At 39.5% G+C, this 12,435-nt stretch overlaps 1 pseudogene; it reads right to left on the bottom strand.

Annotated features, from left to right (window-relative positions):
* Positions 1-12,435, bottom strand: part of LOC133762325 (transmembrane protein 183A-like) — an 82,434-nt pseudogene that overhangs the window by 46,891 nt on the left and 23,108 nt on the right.

Below are 12,435 nucleotides of genomic sequence, written 5' to 3'. Positions count from 1 at the left end.
TAGGTTTTCCCAAACATTTGTTCAGTTTCAGTCAAATACAACTACACACACATGTGAATAGGTTTTTACAATGGGATCGTTTTAAGCATTGGAATTAATTTATGTCTACTTCTACACCTTATGTTTTTCTCATTTAGAAGGAAAAATGAGTATAACAGAAACTTGCATGCTAATAATTCAGTCTTTGTAATGACTGGATACTAAACTACGGTATAATAAGTGATTTGGATCATCACTGCAAGGATGCAGTCTGTTTGTTTCTAAGTTTTTCACACCACAAAGAACTGCTTGAATATTCTACTATGATAGTGGATGTCTCACTATCTGTGTTTAATTTTGATTTTGGTTTGTTGTATATATTTGAAAGTTTTGCTTTAGGAACATAGTGTAATATTATATAAAATGTTTGGTGGCCTTTTCTTTTTCTGTTATATAATTGTCTGCTATCATCCGTTATCATGTTCCAAAGTCTTCCGTCATCCTAATTAGTGTTCCTTTTTCAGTGGTTTGTCTTTTCTCTCTGGTTGCTTTACAATTTTTCTTCTTATTCTTGATGCTCCACAGTTACACAAGCAAATGTCTAGGATGAGTTTCTGAGTAGGCATGAGAACATGTGGCGTTCGTCTTTCTGTTTCTAGCTTATTTTATTTAACACAGTGTCCTCCAGGGACATCCACACTGTTGCAAAAGAGAGGTTTGACCTCATCTTGGTGGCTGAGCAATACTCTGTTGTGTATGTATACCACATTGTTTTATTCATTCAGGTGTTGATGGACAGTTAGGGTGATTCTATATCTTGGCTACTGTGACTAGTGAGTAAAAGTTGATGTCATAGATTTAGGGAGCAGAATAGTGGTTACCAGAGGCTGGATGGAGAGAATACATAGGTATAAAATTACATTTGGAAGGGAAAAATGAGTTCTACTGTTTTGTGGTATAGTAGAAAGATTATTTTTAACAATAATTTATTACTTATTTCAGAATTCCTCAAAGAAAGATTTAGAGTACTCCCAATACAAAGATAAGGTCCATGTTTGAGGTGATGGACAAGTTAATTATTCTGATTTGATCATTTCTCATAGTATATACGTATCAAAACACCACAGTGTACCACATAAATATGTACAAATACTCTGTATCAAACATTAAAAAAAGTCTAGGAGTAGATTTACTTTTATTTGTATCCTTTGAAAACCACGGGATGCTTTTAACCTGATTCATGCTTTTTTAGTTGAGGAACATTGTCAGCTATCTCTTCACACACTGCTCCTCTGCTACTCCCTTCTCTTCTTCCACAGCATCGATCAGGAAAACTGGAAAACCTCTTAATTTGTGCCCTACATCGCTTGTGTCATGAGTGAATTCCTCGCTGAACTCTTCTCACTCCCTGGGATCTCCCCATCCCAGACTCTTCCCAGTTCACAAGCTTTTCATTTTCATAACTCTTGTTTTCATCTCCAAGAATTCTAACTTATTTTTTATAGCTACCCAGCTTTCATTTATGTTCTACCTATTTTATTACATCTTTTTTTTTAAAAGGTCATTGATATAAAAAGAACAGATTTCATGTATTTCATAGGCACAGTTATTACACATATGGTCTATATTAAAAATAAGTATTATAAACTGGTATATGATGAGTCAAGAGTGAACTTTTACCTCTAACCCTGACATGTGGATGCAACTTTATATCAGAGAACGCTTCTTGCTGAGTTGGAGCCAGACTTCTAGCCTGCCCAACCCTTTAGATAACAGCTTGGAAATCCTCAGAAATTTAAGTTTCCTTAGCAATAAGGCATTTCCTATTCCTGATCTATTGGACCTATGATTCAGTTCACCCAAAAATTCTAAAATTTTCATCAGGATTGAAATTTGGAATGTACCATATAAATTGAACAAATATTTTTCAATCTAGCTAATAAAACGTCAGTATTTCTTAGAATGTTTTAATCATCTGTTTATTTTAAAAGTCAGCTACAGAGAGAGAGAGAGAGAGAGAGAGAGAGAGAGAGATCTTCTATCAGTTGGTTCATTCCCCAGATGCCTGCAACTACTAGGGCTGGGCCAGGTGGAAGTCAGGAGCCAGAAACTCCATGCAGGTATGAAATGTGAATACAAGTGCCCAAGCACTTGGGCCATCCTTTGCTGCTTTTCTCAGACCATTAGCAGGGAGTGGATCAGAAACGGAGCAGCAAGGACTTGAACCAGCACCTGTATAGGATGCTGATGTCACAAAGTCTGGCCTCTTCCTTAGAATGTTTTTGATCAAATATTACAAAATTTTGCTATGTTAAATTTATTCAAATATAACATAATTCTGTAATTTCAGTTTTTTCCTCTTGCATCACTTTATTTTTTAACCACAATAACTTAATAATGTTAAATGATAGCTTTGCATATTAAACACAACATCTCTTACATTTTTACAACTAAATAAGGACTCAGTTCCAAGCAACATCATTATTTTTACTCCCAAGAAATATAACTGATTCTTAATCTAACCCTGACAATGTTAAGGTAATAAGAGCACAACTGGGAGCCAGTGCTGTGGTGTAAAAAAAAACCATCGCCCCTGAAGTGTGCAACCCGAACTGGTTTGATTTCCAGCTGCTCCACTTCAGATCCAGTTCCCTGTTAAATGGCCTGGGAAACACAGCAGAGGATGGCCCTACTGCTTAGGCCCCTGCGTCCACATTGGAGACCTCTGTGTAGTTCCTAACCTCTTGCTTTGGCCTGGCCCAGTCCTGGTTGCTGTGGTCATCTGGGGAGTAAATCAGCAGATGGAAGTTACCTCTCTCTCTCTTTCTCTCTCCCTCCCACTCTCTGTCTTTCCCTGTCTCTCTGTAACTCTTTCAAAATAAATATATTCATCTTTTTTTTTTTTTTAAAGAGCACAATCAAACAATGAGCAGGGTAGTGCAGTGACTTTGCTTTGTCAAATCTGGGAGGCTAGAGCTTGAGAAATCCCTGTGGACCCAGGAGGCCGTGTGTGTCACCTCAGCGTGCAGCTGAAAAGACATTTGCAGCATTGTGTGTTGTTTCTTTGACTTTAGTTCTCAGAGAGTGTATTACTCTTTCCCTCAAGAGTGATGAGATACAACACAGTTTGGGGAACCTATTCATTTTGTATCATATGTTGCTCAACCCTCCAGAGTCTTTGAAAGACATTACTCAGATTCTGAAGAGCAAAATAGCTAGAATGGGGTGTTGCAGTATGTGATCCTTGCTACTGAATGCCCGAAAACTCCATTCCCTGCTGTTTATAATAGTTACTGAAAGACACTGTGTTCTAACACCATGCCTGCTCATTCTTGTGACTCAAAGGTTGCATTTATAAAAGATGAATGAAACAAATGACAAGTTTATTTCTAACTTTGAAAACTCATGGAGAGAGCCACTTTGAAAAGCTCATTAGTAAGTAATACCCAGCCCAGCTGAAATTGCTGTGTAGTCATTCTCTGTGTGACACTTGATGATTCACTTGCAGATTATTTAGCTTTATCTTTGATTCTTTGGCAGTTTACCCAGAATATCAGAAAAGTGAAAACAGCTTTTTAAGGCACTCTAACAGAGAATGTGGTTAATATTTTAATTTTTTTCTTATTTATCTGAAAGGCAAAATCACAAAGAGGGAGAGAGAGGGAGAGACAGAGAAATCTTCCATCTTCTGGTTCACTGCCTAAATGGCTGCAATGGCTGGGGCTGGACCAAAATGAAGCCAGGAGTCAGGAGCTTCTTCTGTGTCTCCCACGTGGGTGCAGGACCCAAGCACCTGGACCATCTTCAGCTGCTTTCCCAGGCACATTAGCAGAGAGCTGGATCAGCAGTGGAGCAGCTGGAACTCAAACTGGTTCTTATATGGGATGCTGCAGTTGCAGGTGGTAGAATTACACACTACACCTCAACACCGGCATCACGGAGGTTAGTAATTTAATCAGATGATTAGGTGCCTCAAGGTCTAAGTTTCTCAAAAAATTTGTGTTGAAGAGAGGGAAAGAAATCAGAAGGGCTCTGGGCCTAGACCAGCTACTGAGCTAGCTTCCACATTTTAGAACACATGCCATAATGCATTAATTTCAGTTGTCAGTTGTCACAAAGGCATCAGTGGACACCAACAGCAAGTATATGTTAGCAATACAAACACATTTCCATGCTTGTGTTTCCTTTTAGAGAAAATGATTTAGGTACAAAATGATATATTGTAAAGGAACAGCTTTCCTTCTCCTAAGTGAAAAGATGTTTATAATTAATGCTGTATATTTAAAATAAGGTTTTTGTAAGGGTAGTATATACATTTGTGGTAAAATTCATCATGATTTTGATAATTCTTAATTGAATAATTACTTAATAATTACTTAAGTTGAAATTAGTGAAAGGCTGGCATAACATATTGGAGTCCTGGTTCATGTTCTGGCTGTTCTGTTTCCGATCTAGCTCCTTGTTAATGCACCTGGGAAAGCAATGGAACATGGCCCAATTACTTAGGCCCCTGCCATCCACACGGGAGATCTGGATGGAGTTCCTGGCTGCTGGCTTCAACTTGGCCCAGCCTTGGCTATCGGGACCACTTAGGGAGTGAACCAGAGGATAGAAGATCTCTCTCCCTCCCTCCCTCCCTCACTCCCTCCCTCCCTCCCTCCCTTTCTCTCTCTCTCTTTCTCTCTACTTTTCAAATGAATACATAGATATTTATTAAAAAGGGAAAATAGTTAAAGTGATATGTGAACTATTAAAGTTTGAGTAACTCTGGTTTGAAATGTTTTTAAATAATAAAAGATGGTTTCTGGCCGGCGCTGTGGCTTAACAAGCTAATCCTCCGCCTTGCGGCACCAGCACACCAGGTTCTAGTTCCAGTCGGGGTGCCAGATTCTATCCCGGTTGCCCCTCTTCCAGGCCAGCTCTCTGCTATGGCCCGGGAACGCAGTGGAGGATGGCTCAAGTCCTTGGGCCCTGCACCTGCATGGGAGACCAGGAGAAGCACCTGGCTTCTGGCTTTGGATCAGCGAGATGCGCTGGCCACAGCAGCCATTGGAGGGTGAACCAACGGCAAAAAGGAAGACCTTTCTCTTTGTCTCTCTCTCTCTCACTATCCACTGTGCCTATCCAAAAAAAAAGATGGTTTCTAAGGAGGAAAGGGAGACCAATATAGGACTTTAGTTGGAAATTCAAAAAAATAAGATTACTACTTGCTTCCAGGCAACAGAAAGCCAAATACTACATTATTTCACTTGTACATGAAATCTAAAAAAGTCATACCCCTGAAAGAGAGAAGAACAATGGCTTGCAGGAGGTAGAAGGAGGAGAAATGAGGAGATATTGGTCAAAGGGTACTGAAGTTCAGTTAATGCAAAACAAATCAACTCTGGGGGTCTGATACACAGCACAGTGACGGTAGTTAATAATACTATATTGTAGACTTGAAATTTCCATACAGAGTTGGTATAATGTGTTTTCAGCATACATATGAAAAATCATAACTTCACAACTATTTGAGGTGATGGATCATGGATATGATAAATAGCTTGAATAGCGCTAATCATTTCACAATGTATACATCTATCAACACATCACATTTTACACTGTGAATTGTAACATTCTTATTTGTCAAATATCTCTCAATAAATCTGAGAGAAAGGGAGTGCTATTGCAGACAGAGATAGAGGTGCACTTGCTATGCTGGGAGATGGGTAACAGAACACGTGCAGGCTTCTTTCGCACAAGGGTCACTTTTGTCTTCATTGGCTGAAGGTAAAACTAAGTTGCAAACTCATTGGGAACAAAGATAAAGAAAATGATTTCACCTAAGGGTTGAGCCAGTTTGAAGCTCAGCTTTTGGCCAACATAACTGGATGGAGGTGTGTGTAGACGGAGGGAAGGAGTCCTGGATTCAGATGCACAGAGATCTCCAAACTGGTGAATGGAAGGCTAGGAGGGCTGTGGCCATGGCTGGACACGAGAAAGAGGCTTTTAGGAATTATCAGAGAAAATAGTTTCCTCTTTCAGGGATGTATAGACAATGTCATGACCCTAGCACAGGGCTCATCAAGGTGGACTCTGCAGGCGGAGTCCTCCCTGCCATCTCAGCCATTCTCACCCTATAGAATGCCTGGGTGTATCATAGTAATGTAAAGCTAAACAAAATTTCAGTTGCTTTTATTATTATATTCAAATTCTCTGGATATTTCCTCCAGGAGGAGGACCATCACCAGCTGACAGAATAATAAGCATGACTGTAAGTAGCAGAGGTAATGCATCTCTGGATCTGGGGGCGTTTGGCCTCACTCATGTCAACCGAGAGGAAAGGTCTCCTCGGAAGGGATCTATGCGGAGGTGTGCCAGCTGGTTTGTTTGTACACTTATCGTACCCAAGTGAAGGAGCATGCCCTGTTTCTCATAGGGGGACTACAGGAACAGCACACTGTATTTGATGGGGAGAATGAAGAGAGAAGGATCAGAGGGATAAATTAGTGGGCACAAGTTCCAGGGAGAAACAGAAAGGCATGGTGGGGCCTTAGTAAGCCTCACATTGTTCCCTGGCTGTAGATTTGCTGGGTATCTTTCCAGTCTTGGGATTGAAACCCAGAAGCGCAGCCTCCAGCATCCTACTTTGAGGACTGGGAATCGAGGGCCCAGTGATTGTTGTCAGTTCCCCAAACCCTTCCCTGGCCCCAGTTATGTGTGGGCCTGGGTGACAGTGAGTAGGGACAAATATCCAATTACATTTCTCATTTTCAGGCGTTTAGGTAAGTCTACAATATAGTATTATTTCAAATCTACAATATAGTATTGTTAACTACCCTCACTGTGTTGTACATCAGATTTCCAGAGTTGATTTATGTTGCATCAACTGGAAATTATACCGAGAGAATTTTGTTCCGGCAACTCAAACTGAATTAAACACAGAAATCCCAGTAGACAAGATGAAAGCTATTACTTCAGCACTGGGAAGCTTTGAGGAAAATAGCCATGCCTTCCCACAAAAATATCTTTAGTTGTCTTGATAGTGCATGTGCTGGCTGCACTACCAGTCTGAGTTGGGAAGGCCAAGTGTATGGTAGTGTGTCAAATTTTTAATAATATGAATCAGCGTTCTTGGTCAAAACTCTAGAAGACAGTCAATAAGCTCTTCTACTTTCCACTGGTTATTTTCTGTAAAGGATAGTAGATGGCAATTATATTTCTGCTTCCTTTCATCCTCTGGAGCCTTTACAAGTACATCATTTGCATTGTGGTGGAGGTGGGGGGGGTATGATTCGATTTAGTAGAAAAGCAAGAAAGGGACGAGAGTAAAAACCATGGCAGATTTTTTTGTTAACAAATTTCCAGATTTCTTACTGATTAACATCCTAAGTGGTTTTCTGAGCATCCAATAGTTCGTGAAAAAACAGAATTAAAAGATGAGCTTGTTTTTGTGCAAGAAAATTTTTGAAATGAACATATAATTTCTTCATGATACACGTTTCCACGAACTTTTGGAAAACTCCTTTTATATTCTTCTCCTTTGGAAACATTCACTTCTTTTAGAGGTAACATTCGTTTTCCTCTGGCGGCAGCGGTCTGAAGTATCCGTTTACCTTCCTGCTGAAGGTTTTCCATTTTCTTGAGCTCTGGTAATTGAAAAAGAGAAATGATCTCCAAATTACAACTTACATCAACTTCATGGGCCATTTGAAAGTAAACACACACACAAATCTTTTGTTGTGCTTTCCTGAGGGATGGTAATCCTACACTTGAGTGATGTCTCTCTTTCTTGTTTTATAGCCATAACCTAGGAAGGCTTAATCATTTTACGGGCAGCCTTCTCTTTTCCCTAATCCCAGAATATTCCTTGGGTTCTGACTTGTTCTGACTTTTAATTCCTTTAATCTTGTGTTAGTACTTCTTGATACCTACTCCTGTATTCCACCCAACTGAGTGCCAGAGAGACAGAAAACTGGCAAATCTTCTCATGTTATTAGGCCTTGGGAGGAGGCAGGCGACATGTAATTCTCCCCCTCCCAAAAGGATGTGATTATGGACAAACCCTAAGTCAACCAGAGTAAGATCATACTGAAATAATACCAGTGTCCTTATTTAAGTCAGGAAAAATAGTCACCAAGCCCCATGTGCTGGAAACTTGGAGTTTATATTTGTAAATTCTCAGACATTATATGTAGAGAAATCCTCTTATAAATTGTCATTAAAAGCTGCTGAGGGGTGTGTGTCATGGCACAGCAGGTTCAGTTGCCCCTGGGGTGCCTGCATTCCATATCAGAGTATAGATTGGAGTCCTGGCTGCCCTGCTGCTTTCAACCCTGCTTCCCTGGAAGCTCCTCATCTGGGGAGACCCAGATACAGTTCCAGGCTGTCGATTTGGTCTGACCCAGCCCTGGCTTTTGCAGACAATTAGGAAGTGAATCAACAGATTAAATTTGTCTCTCTTGGTCTCTCTTTCTATCTTGCTCTGCCTTTTTTTTTCATTTATTAAACTTTTATTTAATGAATATAAATTTCCAAAGTACAGCTTATGGGTTACAATGGCTTCCCCCCTCCCATAACTTCCCTCCCACCCGCAACCCTCCCCTTTCCCGCTCCCTCTCCCCTTCCATTCACATCATGATTCATTTTCAATTCTCTTTATATACAGAAGATCAGTTTAGTGTATATTAAGTAAAGATTTCAACAGTTTGCCCCCATATAGCAACACAAAATGAAAAAAATACTGTTGGAGTAATAGTTATAGCATTAAATAACAGTGTACAGCACATTAAAGACAGAGATCCTACATAATATTTTTTTAAAATTAATTAATTTTCTATGCCATTTCCAATTTAACACCAGGGTTTTTTTTTTTTTTCATTTCCAATTATCTTTATATACAGAAGATCACTTCAGTATATAATTAGTAAAGATCTCATCAGTTTGTACCCACACAGAAGCACAAAGTGTAAAAATACTGTTTCAGTACTAGTTATAGCATCACTTCACATTAGACAACACATTAAGGACAGATCCCACATGGGATGTAAGTACACAGTGACTCCTGTTGCTGACTTAACAATTTGACACTCCTGCTCATGGCGTAAGTAATCTCCCTAGGCTCTAGTCATGAGTTGCCAGGGCTATGGAAGCCTTTAGAGTTCGCTGACTTTGATCTTATTCCGATAGGGTCATAGTCAAAGTGGGAGTTCTCTCCTCCCTTCAGAGAAAGGTACCTCCTTCTTTGATGGCCCTGTTCTTTCCACTGGAATCTCACTCACAGAGATCTTTCATTTAGGTCTTCTTCTTTTTTTTCTTTTCCATGATATCTTGGCTTTCCATGGCTACAATACTCTCATGGGCTCTTCAGCCAGATCCGAATACCTTAAGGGCTAATTCTGAGGCCAGAGTGTTGTTTAGGACGTCTGCCATTCTATAGTCTGCGGTGTATCCCACTTCCCATGATGGATCTTTCTCTCCCTTTTTGATTCTATCAGTTAGTATTAGCAGACACTTGTCTTGTTTGTGTGATCCCTTTGACTCTTAGACCTATCGGAGGAATCTGGAAAACATCATGCTGAGTGAATTAAGCCAGTCCCAAAGAGACAAATATCATTTGTTTTCCCTGATCAGTGACAACTGAGCACCAAAGGGGAAACCTGTTGAAGTGAAATGGACACTATAAGAAACAATGACCTGATCAGCTCTTGTCCTGACTCTAGATGTACAATGTAATACTTTATCCTTTTTAGTATTTGTTGTTGTTGTTGTTCTAGTACTAGTGGTTGAACTCTGTAATTAACACACAATTATTCTTAGGTGTTTAAATTTTAACTGAAAAGTGATCCCTGTTAAATATAAAAGTGGAAAAAGAGAGGGAGGAGATGTACAATTTGGGACATGCTCAATCGGACTTGCCCCAAATGGTGGAGTTAGAAATGTGCCAGGGGATTCCAATACAATCCCATGAAGGTGGCACATACCAATGCCATCTCACTAGTCCAAGTGATCAATTTCAGTTCACAATTGATGGCTCTGATAGGTCTAAGAGGCAAAGGGATCACACAAACAAGACAAGTGTCTGCTAATACTATCTTGCTCTGCCTTTCAAGTGAGTGAAAATGAACAGTAACAAAAACTTCCAAAACTGTGAGATGTAAAGATTTCATGAGCTTCAGTTTGAGAAACGTAAGCAAAAGGTCAGGAAGTGAATTTAAAAATCCTCCTCGGCTCTTCCAACACTGTGGGCTTTACTGCTATAGAATTTAGCTTTGCTCTCTCTGGGGAAAGTATCTCCTACTTCAGGAATCATTCAAACACAGCTTCTCATGCTGAAACATCAAGCAAGGTTTGCATTATGATATTAGCTTCCTATATCTGCTGTAACAGAGAAACACAAACTGTGAGGCCTAAAAAATTGAAAGTTATTTCTCAGTGCTGGAGGCCAGAAGCCTGAAATTTAGGTGTCAGCAGGGTGGTGCTCCCTTTGACGCTCCACTTTGCACCATTCCTTGATCTTTCTACCCATTTGTGGTGGCTGCCGGTCCATGGCATTTGAAGCTTTGAAGCTGCAAGACTCCAATCTCTGCCTCTGTCACCACACAGCATTCTTCCCATGAGTGTGTCTTCTTGAGAGGACATAAGTCATGTTTGATTAAGGACCATCTAATTCAGTATGATCTCCTCTCTATTTGATTAAATCAGCAAGGACTATTTCTCATTAACGTCGTATTCACAGGTATTGGGGTTTAGGACCTCAACATATCCTTCTGGGGACACAAGTCAATTCCTAACAGTTGCATTTACAACTAATAGCCCTGTGGATATTGAAATTTAAGAGTTCTCACACTTGAGTAATCTCATATGCTTTAAAGGGGTGATTCAGTATATATTCCTAGTTGTTTCTTTAAGAGGAAGTGTATTATAAAGCATTAAAGAATGAGAGCTATGCTGCCAGATCTTAGACTGAAATAAATTCCATAAAATTACTAAGTGTTTCATTTGCAGCAGTTGAATTGTCTCTTTGGAAGTATTAGAAAGTAAATTAGCTTTATCCCCAAAAGGCTTATAGCATAAAACAATTTATTCATCAACACACATTAATTGATTGTAGGCTCTGTGCCAGGCACTGCACTAAATGCTAAAGATGCAATGATAATGGAATAAGTTGTTTTTCCTTGGTGCAGTAGGAGAAAAAGGCTTACAGACAAAAGGGACTACATAATATGAGATACACCAATGGGTGATTACACAATCACCTCTGGGACCACAGAGGCTAAGTTTGTTAGTAAGGAAAGGAGTATCTTGAAGGTAGTATTTGAGCTGAGACATACAGTTTCCTATAGTCAGCAATGCAGAAAGGTGTATGAGGCTGGAAGGACAGAAGATGCTAAGTATGGACATATTAAATGTCAAGTAATGTGACTACAGTAGAGGTGAATGGAGATGACAACTGATATAGAAATGGAAAAGTACAGTTATGTCATATAGGCCTTGTGACTCTCCAAGTTGCTGGTAATGAATTTCATCGGCCATGGAAAGCCCGTGGTCATTTCTGTGCTTCTGCAAGAAATCCATGGAAGTGTGGAGGATGCAGCATTGTGCAGCACAGGGAGAACATGGGGAAGATTCTAGCAGCTGTCCAGCAAGATATGAGGATGGTCTGAATTGCTACAGTGGCAGCCATTGTGGAGAGTAGCATAGGCATCAATGAAACACAGTTGGATGTAGATGGGAAAGGACTGGTAACAATGGAGAGAAAGTGGAAGGAGGGGACAAATGACTCTCAGCACCTTACATTTATGACCATAATAATAATATAAGAGATAAAGAATCAAAATGACCTGGAATGTTTATTCAGGCAAGAAAATGAATTATGTTAAAGGGAATTATGGGGAAAAGAGGAACAGAGGTCAAGGGGGAATCAAATATAAATTCCAACTCAAACCAAACTTATAAACAGGAACTCAAAATGTGTATCAGATTATAGCCAAGTTATGGTATAATCACAATCAAAGTGACTCTGTTTATTATTTGGTAAAGTTTAAAATCCAAACCTGTTCAGGAAAAACTAGAACAAAATACACTCTAAAGATCACTTCAGCAGCACACCAGTTGGATTTTGGTCACTATTTCTACTGTTTAGACTCAGCCATGGTGATATATATATATAAATGTAATCTTCAAATTGAATTCTTCAGTAAAATGTTTTTAGATAGTGAATTAGATACCAAGGAAGTAATTGTTGGCAACTCAACATCCATGAAATATTAAATCATCTTTTAATGATCTGAGATGTATCTTTCATAGTGTTCAATTTCCAGTCTATATTTAAGCAAAATGCAGAAAAGCTCCATGCAACTATCTCATTATATTGCTTTAGATGAGTATATTTTGTGTTTCTTAAGATGTAGGTGGTATAGCTGGAGAAACTAAACCTCCCTTTTATCAGCTTTTCCTGTAGTAGGTTTTTGGCTG

Source organism: Lepus europaeus, chromosome 1 (genome assembly GCF_033115175.1).
Source record: "Lepus europaeus isolate LE1 chromosome 1, mLepTim1.pri, whole genome shotgun sequence".
In the NCBI taxonomy this organism is placed as follows: domain Eukaryota; kingdom Metazoa; phylum Chordata; class Mammalia; order Lagomorpha; family Leporidae; genus Lepus; species Lepus europaeus.
The sequence above is the reverse complement of the archived record's forward strand: the minus strand, read 5'-3'. Positions and strand labels throughout refer to the sequence as shown.